The sequence below is a fragment of the Muntiacus reevesi genome, chromosome 5, assembly GCF_963930625.1.
Source record: "Muntiacus reevesi chromosome 5, mMunRee1.1, whole genome shotgun sequence".
NCBI classification, from domain to species: domain Eukaryota; kingdom Metazoa; phylum Chordata; class Mammalia; order Artiodactyla; family Cervidae; genus Muntiacus; species Muntiacus reevesi.
Genome location: NC_089253.1, coordinates 14516741 through 14531128, shown reverse-complemented (window position 1 = coordinate 14531128; position 14388 = coordinate 14516741). Strand labels below are relative to the sequence as shown.

The 14388-nt window shown below is 38.7% G+C and overlaps 1 pseudogene; it reads left to right on the top strand.

Annotated features, from left to right (window-relative positions):
* Positions 1–9835: 9835 nt before the first annotated feature.
* LOC136168777 (protein TFG pseudogene) lies at positions 9836–11723 on the top strand (annotated as a pseudogene).
* The last annotated feature ends 2665 nt before the right edge of the window (positions 11724–14388 follow it).

Below are 14388 nucleotides of genomic sequence, written 5' to 3'. Positions count from 1 at the left end.
CTGTTTCACTTGATACCTAAGTAGAGTGAGTCCATCTTTAAAACAAACAGACACACAAACAAAAAAACAAAGGCTATATTCACTTGACAAGACCATTTCAGAAAAATACATAAAATTGAAGGGAACTATGTGAAGAGAACGGGGATGGAGTTTGGAGGAAAATTATGGTATTTCATTGGATCATAAAAAGCACATTCTGTATATATATATATATTTTAATATGAGCTTCTCAGGTAGCTCAGTGGTAAAGAATCCAGCTGCAATGTAGGAGACACAGTTCTATCCCTGAATCAGGAAGATTCCTTGCAAGAAAAATTAGCAACCCATTCCAATATTCTTGCCTGAGAAATCCCATGGACAGAGGAGCCTGGCAGGCTACAATCTATGGGGTCGCAAAGATTTGGACATGACTGATGTGACTAAACATGCATGCATGCAGGATAGAAATAAGACTACTATCTGTAGAAATGTGTCTTGACAACAAGAGCTATTTATTCCTATACTCACCACTCACCACTCTGAATCCTAAGAAGCTCAGTAATAAAGGTGGGAGACAAATCTGTCTCATAATAGTGGCTGTACCACAGAAGCGACTTCACTTTCACTTTTCACTTTCATGCACTGAAGAAGGAAATGGCAACCCACTCCAGTGTTCTTGCCTGGAGAATCCCAGGGACAGGGGAGCCTGGTGGGCTGCAGTCTATGGGGTCACACAGAGTTGGACACGACTGAAGTGACTTAGCAGCAGCAGCAGCAAAGAAGGACCTGGTCCACCAAGGAAACAGAGTGAGCCTTACCTCTCACATTATGTCTCGGCTCAGAGGAGTGTTCACTTACCTGACAAATATATAAGGGATAGAGCCAAGTAAAGTAATATAGTATACTCTGTTATCAAACAACAAATCAAACCAGAAATTTACCATGACTTTTATGGTTATATCACTGATTTCTAATAAATGCTCTATTCTATATATGCTTTATTTGAAATGTGTTATTCAGAATTTATCATGAGTATCAGTTCCAACCTTCCCTTCTGTAGTCTGTAAGTCTTTGAATATCTAAAGAAAAAATTTATGGAGGTTCAAGATACTTCTGAACATTCAAGCTGATAGTCTCTTTCCCTGAATATGTAACATTATATTTTCTTTACTTCTTCCATGTTTTAAGAAAGGAGGTTTAGGAAACATGGCTATTGACATGCAGGGAGATAGGATGAGAACAATCTGAAGTTCCCTTGGATGATATATTTACAGAAAATTTAAGGTTCTCACTCTAGGTTGAGTCCTTGGGGACAGTTACACACTAAATCCTTGCACTGAATTAAAAGTACTCTACCTTTAATCAATGGGTGCTTTTGTATGTATATCATTTGAGGGTCTAATGCACGATGTAAGAAACAATGGTTAAACACACAAATACCAAGGTATCTTGATATTGTTTCTGCCATAAATTATTTTCTTTAAGTCTTCTCATAGAATCTTCTTGGTGTGATAAAAAAGCAAATAAACTTTGCACAGAATGATCTGGACTTGAATCCAGGCCTTATTAATTATTATCTCTGTCAAACATACACATACACACACACACACACACACACACACCTAGCTTTTTTAACTGGAAAGCTATGGAATTGATTGTCATTTTCAAATACTTTCTAAGGGTATTCTCTTTTCTCTGTTTTTGTTCTGAATGGTCTGTGAAGACAGTCCTAATGAAAGATTGATTATTACAAAATTAGCAAGTATCATTTTTTTAGATTTTCTTTTAGAGAGGGTAATTTTATTGACAATAAATAGGTAGCTTCATGGTATCCATACTTCTGATTTTCCGATTGTTTATAATCTTATCTGGACTCATGGCCGGACTACATTTCCCAGTTGCCCTTGCAATTAGGCATTTTCATGTAACTAAGTCCTAGCCAATAAAATGCAAGGTTCCTCTCAAGCCTGGTCCATAAAAGTGTCTCACATATAATCTTCCCTGCTCTATTCCCATTTTTTTGCTGGTGAAACAGAGGCCTCCTGGGAAATCTTGGGAATCACAAACTGAGGGTAACAGAAACCCAAAGTTCTCAGGAGTTGAGGTCCCTGAATACTGCTCGAGGAGAACTGCCCAACCAACATCCCTTTCCCTGAGCAAGAAACAGGCATCCTTCTATTATGCCTGCATTACCTTAATAAATATAACGTCTTAGCACAATACTTAACACAGAGTAAGCACTCAATAATTGTTCTCCTTTTCCCCTTGTCAGCACATATTGATTCAAATTATGGACTAAAACCTGGCTTCCCTGATAGCTCAGTTGGTAAAGAATCTGCCTGCAATGCAGGAGACCTGGGTTCGATCCCTGGGTTGGGAAGATCCCCTGGAGCAGGGAAAGGCTACGCACTCCAGTATTCTGGCCTGGGAAAATCCCATGGACAGAGCAGCCCTGATGGGCTACTGTGGGGTCGCAAGGAGCCGGACTCAACTGAGCGACTAAACACACAGCACACATATAGTCCCTGGAGTCACAAAGAGTCAGACACGACTGAGCGACTTCCAATTTCACATGAAACCTAGACAGACTCGAAAAAATCGCTGAAACTACCCAACTCTAGTTATAGCTTTCTTGTCTAGCCATTTATTTGCATGTGTATCTTTCACTACCATCTCTGCTAACCTTTGAGCAACATAAAATAGATAGCTTTACTTATTTTTCTATCTCTATTGCTTTGCTTTAGATGCCGAGGCAAAGTTTCTTGAATGAACAAAAGGAAAATATTGGGCTGGCCAGAGCAAAGCCTGACAAGAAATGCAATTAAGTCCTGGGAAGGTAAAGCGTAGTGGTTCAAAGTTCAGATTCCTTTAGTCAGAAAGCCCAAATTTTGTTGCTAGAGCCTTGAGTCAGACTGTTATTAGCTGAGGTTTCTGCACCTCTCGGAATTTCACTTACTCATCTGTAAACTGAGGACAATAATAGTACTCAAAAAATTAGCTATGGTTACTTTGTTATTATTGTTATCACTACTAGGCAGATAATTTGTGGCATTAAGATACTAAGATATCAGAAAAGGTACACATATGCTTTGAAAGTTCCTTGGAGTGAAAAGAATCTGTAGGATTCTCCTAGTGAATATCACTTCCTTTAGAAGAATAAAATCAGTCAAGCAGGGGCATCACTAAACAATTACTCATCCACAGCCCAAAATTGTGTTTCTTAATGTCACAGTGACTCATATATCTAGCAAACACCCTTACTTTTTGAAATTTCAAGCAAATCAAACTCATGTTCGAATTTAAAAGAACAACCAAAAAGAAAAAAAAAAAGCAAAAAAGTGGGAGGGGGAAGGCAAGTGAAATAAATGAGAAGTAGCTTTTCATAGAATCACACTGCAGATAAATAAAATAGGTATGTATACGTGACATAATCACTGCGTGTTGCTGAATTAACATTGGCAATGCTAGCACAATTTGACGTCTAAATAAAGATACTGGAAGTGGAAAAAAAAAGTGACATTTCAAAAGAGTGAACTATGTGATTAGGCAATGTAAGAGTTGCTTAAATATCAACTTTACAAATCATTTAGAAAGCACTTAACACACAAAACAGTCGGAGATTGAAAAAATAAAAAGCTTAGATGAAGACAAATGATGTGATTTTTAGAGCATAAATTCTTAGGGATAATGCAAAAGACAATTCTGTAGATATTACCTCTGCTTGGTACTCTTTTTTTTTTTTTTAATTTCTTAAACACACACATGCACATGTACACACACACACACACACACACACACACACACACACACACACACACAAACAAACTGGTTAAAATGAGCATGCAGCCCCAAAACCCTTGTATTCAGAATCTCTGCTCAGTGGGCATTTTTATTTCCTCCAATCTATAAGTTAGAAAAGCTGTTCAGGATTAAAAAAAAAGATGGATAGATACCTGATTTAGGGAAAGTTATCCTATGGTGGAAGCAGAAAAAAAAGGAATTTCAAGTTTCCTGATTATTAGAGTTGGAAGAGACCTTTACTCCAGACACAGGTGATTTCAAATCCCAGCCCCACCACATACTGGTCATAGATTACTTCATCTCATAGAGTCTTGGCTTCTTTACCCATAAAAGTATAATACTAATATTCAAAAGATTTGGTATGTATACATTTCTGTAAGTATTCTTCGTTTTTTTTACTTCAAGTTCTGAAAGGCCTCTCTTGCCCTTGTCCAAGATCAAACAGCATGTTAGTGGCAGAGAGGAGATTAAAGCCCCCATATCTCAAAGATCAACCCAGTGTTACCTTCTCTTCACCAAGTAACTTCCTTATGTCACTAGTTGTCAACTGGGCTCGACTTTCTCTAATTATTTCCCTGATGCACTACGTTAAATGTTGACAGATAACCCCCAATACATTCCAATCTCTTATGAACTCATTTATTAACAAGTAATTTTAAAGCATCTGCTATGTGTCAGGCACTATTCTAATTACTGGCAATAGATTGGAAATCATTGGGATTACACCTGACCTTGAGGAACTCAGAGCCTATCCCAGAGCAGGAGTGAGAGAGCAGAAGACAGAAAATAAACAAATAAATAAGAAAACATCAGATGGTGACAAGATCTAGTTAGATGATTAAAATAGAAGGCTTTAATACAAAGTTGACTCTATTAGGGATTTTAAGAAAGGCCTCTCTGGGGAGATCACATTCAATCTGTGATCTGAACAACATGATGAAGTTAGCCAAGTAGAAGAAATTAGTGCAGAGCTGATAGAGCAGGGGTTAAGTTTGGCATGTTCAAGAAACAGGGAGAAAAATAAAATAAAAATAAAAAAAGAAACAGGGAGAGGTCAAGCAGAGAGAAGAGAGAAAGGAGGACAGTATGAGATAATGTCAAATTGGTACCCAGATACCAGTCTTCAGAAACCTATGTGTTTCTAATTCAAGGCAAGGGTTTGCATTTCACTCTGTGTCTTTAAGAAACCACTGGATGATCTTAGCTGTAAGAAGTATCATAATCAGGTTCAGATATACATAAAAAAGAGAACTAAAGCTTGAAGGAGAGGTTCTGAGCAGCAAGGAAAGAAAGATGAGAGAAACTGAGAGAGAGTACAGGGTATTCAACAACTTTTTAGTAATTACAATACATCTTTTTCACTGTCAACCTTTTAGCAAGTTTTAAACATTTTCTCAAAAATCAAAGCAAAGTAACAACAAATAAAAACCCAGACATGTGTCCAATTCTAGACCTTATAGAACTAACAACAAAAAAAGATGTCCTTTTCATCATAGGGGACTAGAAAGATAAAGTAGGAAGTCAAGAGATACCTTGAGTAACAGGCAAGTTTGGCCTTGGAGAACAAAACGAAGCAGGGTAAAGGCTAACAGTTTTGCTAAGGGAGTGCACTGGTCACAGCAAACATCCTCTTCTAATAAAAGAGATAACTCTACACATGGACATCACAAGATGGTCAATACCAAAATCAGATTGATTATATTCTTTGCAGTGGAAGATGGAGAAGCTCTATACAGTCAGCAAAAACAAGACTGGGAGCTGACTGTGGGTCAGATCATGAACTTCTTACTGCAAAATTCAGATTTAAATTGAAGACAGTAAGGAAAATGACTAGGCTATCCAGGTATGACCTAAATCAAATCCCTTATGATTATAGAGTGGAAGTTACAAATAGATTCAAGGGCTTAGATCTGATAGACAGAGTGCCTGAGGAACTATGGACAGGTTCATAACATTGTACAGAAGCCTGTGATCAAATCATCCTCAAGAAAAAGAAATTAAAAGGGCAAAATTGTTGTCTGAAGAGGCATTACAAATGGCTGAGAAAAGAAAGAAAGTGAAAGGCAAAGGAGAAAAGGAAAGATATATCTAATCTGAATGCAGAATTCCAAAGAATTGCAAGAAGAGATAAGAAAGCCTTCCTAAGTCATCAATGCAAACAAATAGACAAAAACAATAAAATGAGAAAGACTAGAGATCTTGTCAATAAAGTTAGAGATACCAAGGGAAATTTTCATGCAAAGATGGGCACAATAAAGGATAGAAATGGTATGGACCTAAGAGAAGCAAAAGATATTAAGAAGAGGTGGCAAGAATACACAGAAGAACTATACAAAATAGATCTTAATGACCCAGATAGCCACAATGGTGTTCACTCACCTAGAGCCAGACATCCTGGAATGCGAAGTCAAGTGGACCACTGAAGCATCACTACGAGCAAAGCTAGTAGAGGTGATAGAGTTCCAGCTGAGCTATTTCAAATCCTAAAAGTTGAGGCTGTGAAAATGCTCCACTCAATATGGCAGCAAATTTGGAAAACTCAGTAATGGTCACAGGAAAGGAAAATGTCAGTTTTCATTTCAATCCCAAAGAAAGGCAATGCCAAAGAATGTTTAAACTACTGCACAATTGCACTCATCTCACATGCTAGCAAACTATTGCTCAAAATTCTCCAAGTGAAGCTTCAACAGTACATGAACCGAGAAATTCCAGATGTTCAAGCTGGGTTTAGAAAAGGCAGAGGAACCAGAGATCAAATTGCCAACATTCATTGGATCATCGAAAAAGCAAGAGAGTTCCAGAAAAACATCTACTTCTGCTTGAACACTGACTACGCTAAAGCCTTTGACTGTGTGGATTACAACAAACTGTGGGAAATTCATAAAGAAATGGGAATACCAGACCACATTATTTGCCTTCTAAGAAATCTGTATGCAGGTCAAGAAGCAGCAGTTAAAACCAGATGTGGAACAATGGACTGGCTCAAAATTGGGAAGTACAGCAAGGTTCTATATTGTCACCCTGCTTATTTAACTTACATGTAGAGTACATCATGCAAAATGCTGGGCTGAATAAAGTACAAGCTAGAATCAAGATTGGCAGAAGAAGTAACAATAACCTCCAGTATGCAGATGACACCACCCTTACGGCAGAAAGAGAAAAGGAACTAAAGAACCTCTTGATGAAAATGAAAGAAGAGATCGAAAAAGCTGACTTAAAACCCAACATTTAAAAAAAAGGTAGATCATGGCAACCAATTTCATCACTTCATGGCAAATAGATTGGAAACAATGGAAACAGTGACAGACTTTGTCTTGGGCTCCAAAATCACAGCAGATGGTGACTACAGTCATGAAATTAAAAGACACTTATTCCTTGGAAGAAAGGCTATGGCAAATCTATATAGCATATTAAAAAGTAGAGACATTACTTTGCCAATAAAGGTACATCTAGTCAAAGCTATGTTTTTTTTCCAGTAGTCATGTATGGATGTGAGAGTTGGACCATAAGGAAAGCTGAGCACCGAAGTATTGATACTTTTGAACTGTGGTGCTGGAGAAGACTCTTGAGAGTCCCTGGGACTGCAAGGAGTTCAAACCAGTCAATCCTAAAGGAAATCAACCCTGAATATTCATTGAAAGGGCTGATGCTAAAGCTGAAACTCCAATACTTTGGCCACCTGATGCAAAGAACTGACTCACTAGAAAAGACCCTGATGCTGGGAAAGATTGAAGGCAGGAGCAGAAGGGGATGACAGAGGATGAGATGGTTGGATGGCATCACCGACTCAAATGACATGAGTCTGAGCAAGCTCTGGGAGTTGGTGAAGCCTGGTGTGCTATAGTCCATGGGGTCAAAAAGAGTCAGACACGACTGAGAAATGATTGAAGTCCACTTCTAAAACAAGGACAAAGAAGGTAAAACTTTACTGAAGACCCTGGGAGGCAGAGAAGCATGAGAAGCTACCTTTAGAAACACAAATAAATGCAAAGCAGCCTCGGAAATCGACCTTTAACCTGCCACCTCTTCGAAAGCTTCTCATCCTCCAAGACTGTCCCTTGGGGTCTCTTTCTCTCCACCTCTGGACATACCTCTCTATCTTGCCCTGCTCCCAGCACTGCGGAAATGTTTTCTACCGCTCCATGGCCTGGGACTTCCAAGGGCCTTTTCTCTCATGAAAATCAACTTGGTCCTAACTTAGATCTCAAAATGAGCTTCAACCAAGTTTGAATTTAGGAACACAAAGCTTCTTCCTTCCTTTAATAAGTTCAAAAATGGAACTTATAGGTCTGAGCAAGTTGTGATTTACCAGTAATAATTATTTTTTTTTTAAAAATGGAACGGATCATACATTCATGAACTCAGTGGATTCTTAGGATCAGCAACATTATAAATCTGCACCAACATTCCTGTCTCCTATATACTTCTCGTCCCTTGATTGTGGATGGGACTTATGGTTATAATGGGATGTCACTTTTTTGATTAGGTTACATTGCCTGACAGATGTGAAGGTATTTTGCACATGCAATTGTATTCATTTGAGTTAATCAAAAAGAGATTATACTGGGTGAGCCTGACCTAATCAGGTAAACTGTGTGATAGAGAATTTAGGCCTTCCAGAAGGAGACATTCACATGCACACCATGTGTAAAGTAGCTGGCTAGCAGGAAGCTGCTGCACTGCCCAGGAGGCTCAGCCTGGCGCTCTGTGCTGGCCTAGACAGCTGGGATGCAGTGTGGGGTGGGTGTCGCAAGGAGGAGGCTCAAGAGGGAGGAGATATATGTATATTAATGACTGATTCACAAAGTTATACAGAAAACTCTAACACAACACTGTAAGGTTGTAAAGCAATTGCATTCCAATTAAAGGAAAAGTAAGAGAGATTTTCCTATTTGCCTTGAAGCAGTAAGCTACTCCTGAGAAGAGTGTGTGGTCAGGAGGTTGAGATGAACAGCAATTCCAGGCTGATGGCAAGCAAGAAAATGGGAGTCTTCAGTCCTACAAAACTCAGGCAGCTAAATTCTGCCAACGGCCACATGATCATGGAAGGGCACCCTGGGCTCCAGAGAGGAAAGCCAGCCAAGACCTTCTCTGCAGTCTAGTGAGATCTTAAACAGAGAAATCTCTGCCTGGACTCTGATCACTGGAAATTGTGGATAATAAACGCATGCTGATTTTAAGTTGCTCAACGTGTGGTAATTTGTTGTCCCATGGTAGGAAACTAAAATAATCTGTGAATAACATTCCTAATTCCATTTAATTGGTCTTTTCTGTGGTTATTTTTCTTTTTCTATAGCCTCCCTTTCTCTGCTTCTATCACAATGTTTTTATCTCTATCTTAGCATATTTTTTTTAACATTTACTGTTATTGATTTCACAGTGGAAACAGTGAGAGACTATTTTGGGGGCTCAAAAATCACTGTGGATGGTGACTGCAGCCATGAAATTAAAAGACACTTGATCCTTGGAAGAAAAGTTATGACCAACCTACGTAGCATATTAAAAAGCAGACACATCACTTTGCCAACAAAGGTCTGTTTAGTCAAAGCTATGGTTTTTCCAGTAGTCACGTGTGGAATCAGAGTTGGAATATAAGGAAAGTTGAGCACCCAAGAACTGATGCTTTTGAACTGTGGAGTTAGAGAAGACTCTTGAGAGTCCCTTGGACTGCAAGGAGATCCAACCAGTCCCTCCTAAAGGAAATCAGTCCTGAATATTCATTGGAAGGACTCATGCTGAAGCTGAAACTCCAATACTTTGGCCACCTGATACAAAGAACTGACTCACTGGAAAAGACCCTGATGCTGGGAAAGATTGAGGGCAGGAGGAGAAGGGGACAACAGAGGATGAGATGGTTGGATGGCATCACCAAGTCAATCAGCATGAGTTTGAGCAAGCTCTGGGAGTTGGTAATGGACAGGGAGGCCTGCATGCTACAGTCCACGGGGTCGCAAAGAGTTGGACACAACCAATTGAACTGAAATAACTGATTATTGGTTTGGTCTATCCACCTAATGGCCTATTGCAATGATTTTTAAAATGGCTTTCGGCCACGTACTGGGCCCGAGCTCTCGCTAGGCTTGGTGGGTCCGTGCGAGTGGCCGGGGCCCACGCAAGTCTGCCAGCGAGGTGCGGCGGCCCCGGAGGGCAACCGAGTGGGCTGTGACCGCAGCCTTCCCCCAACGCCCCAGAGCCCGACGGTGGAGGCCTCGCACGGGTCTGATCAGCGGAGACCCGCGGAGGGGCGGCAGTGGCGGCCTCGGGAAAATGTTTTTCTCTAGAGTTACATATATAGAACCTCCTAGAGTCCACCATGAATGGGCAGTTGGATCTGAGTGGGAAGCTAATCATCAAAGCTCAACTTGGGGAGGATATTCAACAAATTCCCATTCATAATGAAGATATTACTTATGATGAATTAGTGCTAATGATGCAGCGAGTCTTCAGAGGAAAACTTCTGAGTAATGATGAAGTTACAATAAAATATAAAGATGAAGATGGAGATCTTATAACAATTTTTGATAGTTCTGACCTTTCCTTTGCAATTCAGTGTAGTAGGATACTGAAACTGACATTATTTGTTATTGGCCAACCAAGACCCCTCGAATCAAGTCAGGTGAAATACCTTCGTCGAGAACTGATAGAACTTCGAAATAAAGTGAATCGCTTACTGGATAGCTTGGAACCACCTGGAGAACCAGGCCCGTCCTCCAGCATTCCTGAAGACGATACTGTGGATGGTAGGGAAGAAAAGCCTGCTGCTGCTGATTCTTCCGGTAAACAGTCTACTCAGGTTATGGCAGCAAGTATGTCAGCTTTTGATCCCTTAAAAAACCAAGATGAAATCAATAAAAATGTCATGTCGGCGTTTGGCTTAACAGATGATCAGGTTTCAGGGCCTCCGGTGCTCCTGCAGAAGACGGTCAGGAACGCCCGACAGCATTGCTTCCTCCTCCTCCGCAGCTCACCCGCCGGGAGTTCAGCCTCAGCAGCCGCCCTATACAGGAGCTCAGGCTCAAGCAGGCCAGATGTACCAGCAGTACTCGCAGCAGCCGGCCTACGGCACTCAGCAGCCGCAGGCGCACCCCCAGGCGCCGCAGCAGTACGGTATTCAGTATTCAGCAGGCTATAGTCAGCAGACTGGACCCCAACAACCTCAGCAGTTCCCAGGATACGGCCAGCAACCCACTTCCCAGGCGCCGGCACCTGCCTTTTCTGGTCGGCCTCAGCAGCTGCCTGCTCAGCCTCCGCAGCAGTACCAGGCGAGCAGTTACCCTCCACAAACCTACACTACCCCGACGTCTCAGCCCACTAGTTACACTGTGGCCCCTGCCTCGCAGCCGGGAATGGCTCCGAGCCAGCCCGGGGCCTACCAGCCAAGATCAGGTTTCACCCCACCCCCTGGAAGAACCATGAGCCCTCTTACAAGTGGGTCTAACCCATATGCATGTAGCCGTCCTCCCTTCGGTCAGGGCTACACCCAGCCTGGACCAGGTTATCGATAGAGAGGCTCAGTTACACTGATGAGCGTAGCTGCTAGCTGTTTGCCTCCCAACAGACTCCAATACTACTATTTTAATTTGTATTGAAGTTCAGGAATTTAAAAAGCAGAGCATTTTTTTATGATACCATTACTGCTGTTAATTGAAAGTATAACTTGCTGGAAGATAAAAGACCAAAATGGAAGTTTTTTCCCTCCCCTGCTTAAAAGTATAGCAGCTTCCTACTTATTTTGGAACACTACTCTTACATGTGTGCAAAGTGATTGATTTTCTAGCTTGCCTTGTCCAGAGGATATTAAAATGCTAGGTTGAAGTTCAGCCCTCTTACTTGGCTTTTTATTATTAACACGATGTACTAAAGTAGATTCCTTTGAGAGGACTAGCTATTATGTATAAAATGTAACTGATAGGTTAATAAAGATGATTGAATCAAAAAAAAAATGGCTTTCTACGCATTATCAACTATTTGCTCATTTCCTAAAACCATGTCTCTTCATTCAAAATTTTTTTCACTTTATATCCTTCTTTTAAAACCCTGTTTATCCTTCTATATATAAAGGCTGCTTCCATTATGAAGTCTCATCTGATTAGAGTTATGCCTACTTATTCCAAACTCCTTCAACATTTTCTCTGATCACCTTTATGTTTGCTTTGTTTTACAGTTATCCGATTGTTTCTTTATTCTTGGAAAACATAAACCATACCTTTTCACTAGCACCAAATACAGTCAAACTTCAGTATTTGCATATTCCACATATGCAAATTAATTTGCAATTTCAAACTCAATACTCATAACATTTTCACAGGCATTCAGGGACATGTACATGTTTTAAGGGGAAAAAAATGAGTTGCCTGATGTTCATGTTGCCAGCCAAGGTGGAATGAGGCAATTCTTTGCTTTCTTGTTTCAGCTCTCATATTAGAAACAAGTGATCATTTTGCAGCCTAGTTAGTGCCTACACAATATGATACACATTTTTTGTATTGTTGTGCTTTTGGTAAGTGATGTTGCTGTTTAAAATGCCCCCCTCCAAGCATACTGCTGAAGTGTTATTTAGTGTTCCTAAGCATAAGAAGGCTGTTATGTACCTTATGGAGAATATAATGTGGTTGAAAAGAGAAAAACCAAACTTAGAATAGGACATTAGCAACTTCTTGAGGAATTATAAATTAAAAAAAAAAAAAATCCAACAGAAGAATGGTGGCAGAAAGACGGGTGTGTAAAAGTTCCTGAAGTGTGATTGAACTCGGCACAAGTGAAAAATGGAAATAATTCTGGTATAGCTGGTGGGTGGGAATTCAAAATGAGAGAGAGAATGATATGGGATACTTAGTACTTCTATTTAAAGAACACAGTATACTTCTGTAACATACTGTTCCTTCACATAGAAAATGTTAATTAAAAGCGATTGTAAAAATAATAAAATAGGAATAAACAGTGGCTTGATGAATAGACTGAATTTTACATAAACAACCTGAGAGTACATTTTCAAATGTATTTTTTCAAAATCAGTAACAGTTGGTTTTTAAGGTGTATATTCATATTTTATTAGTTAAATGAGTTATGCCAATGGTAAATTTAAAACTCTTTAAAAAGGTTAAAAATCAAAAGAAAACAAATAAGCCACCCAACAATCTGACAAAACACTTATAAAGCATTTTGTGTAACAGAATAGCTCAACTGAAGGATTATCTTGCCAATACTCGTTAATTCACTATCAATATAGCTTTTCAAAGCACATAATGCTCTAGTGGTCTATAAAACATTAATATATATGGACAGAATTATTGTATCATGAAACAATCATTTTCATTAAAAATTCCAGAGTTGATGAATTTTGATCTCTGCTATTTCTACCAAAATCATCATAATAGGCCAATTGTTTTCCCCTGGAATTCTCATAAAATAGTTGTTTTTATCCTATTAATTTCAATATTTAAAATTATCTTAATTTTTTAATTTTTCATGTGCTAATGAATTTTAGTTAGATTAAATATCTTTCAAAGTAGATAGATTAGTCTTATTTCTAAACACAGAGGATATTAACTCATTGTATCCATATTTTGTTAAGCTCTTGTGTATCAAGAGACCTTCCTGTGATACTCATATCATCTAGCCTGTTACCTCAGCTCTTTGTGAAATTAAATCACTATTACAGTTTTCATCACTGACATTAAAACTGCTATAAACTAAATATGTGTAGTTATTTCACTGAGAATATTGAAGCACACATCCTACAAAAGAGGATATATGAGTATCTATACTGAAGAATATGGAATGAAAGAAGAAAGAAAGGTATGAAGTTAGGAAGATACTTTATTCAAAGACTATTACTACTTGATTTTTCCTGAGTTTCCAAGGAAATTTAATTAATGTTTTGTGATTTAAGTTGATATGAATACATGAAGTAAAACATACATACTTAAATAAATTATTGAATGTATGTTATATCACACTGCTTATTTGGCAGAGGATGAGGAAGATTAGTATCTTCTGTTATGTTCCATGGCATAGTAATTGTAAAGGGAGTTAGTGAATATTGCTAAAAAAATAAGGGAAAGGGCTCTTTAAAGGACAGGAAGATCATTCGAGAAATGCTGAGCTAGAGAAGAAAGGTTGGCCTTTACAAGCTATTGACCACAACATAAAATATGAATGAAAACAATAAGGAAAAGAGAGTTTTCACCTATTAAGACAGAAGTCAAAAAGAATGATACTATTCAGAATTGCATGAGAGAAAAGTGATTTCAAGAAATAATTAGTGAGTCACACAAAAATAAATGACCTTTAATGTTTACCACTGCATTTTTATAATAATGTATTTTATAATACTGCAAGTTAAGAAATAACCTACCATTAAACACTTGAATGCCAGCTCCATACATTATGTTAAAATGGAAAACATGAGGATGATAAAAAGATTACAGAAGAATAGGCATTATGGAATATATTATTAAATGTGAAAAACATACTACAATATTAAATATGACATGAATATATTAATAAACTTAAAAAGATAAGTACAAAATACTAATAGTAATATTTCTGGATGTATAAATAGCTTGCTAATACTAATGATTCTATTCTCATTTCCTCAAATTACCT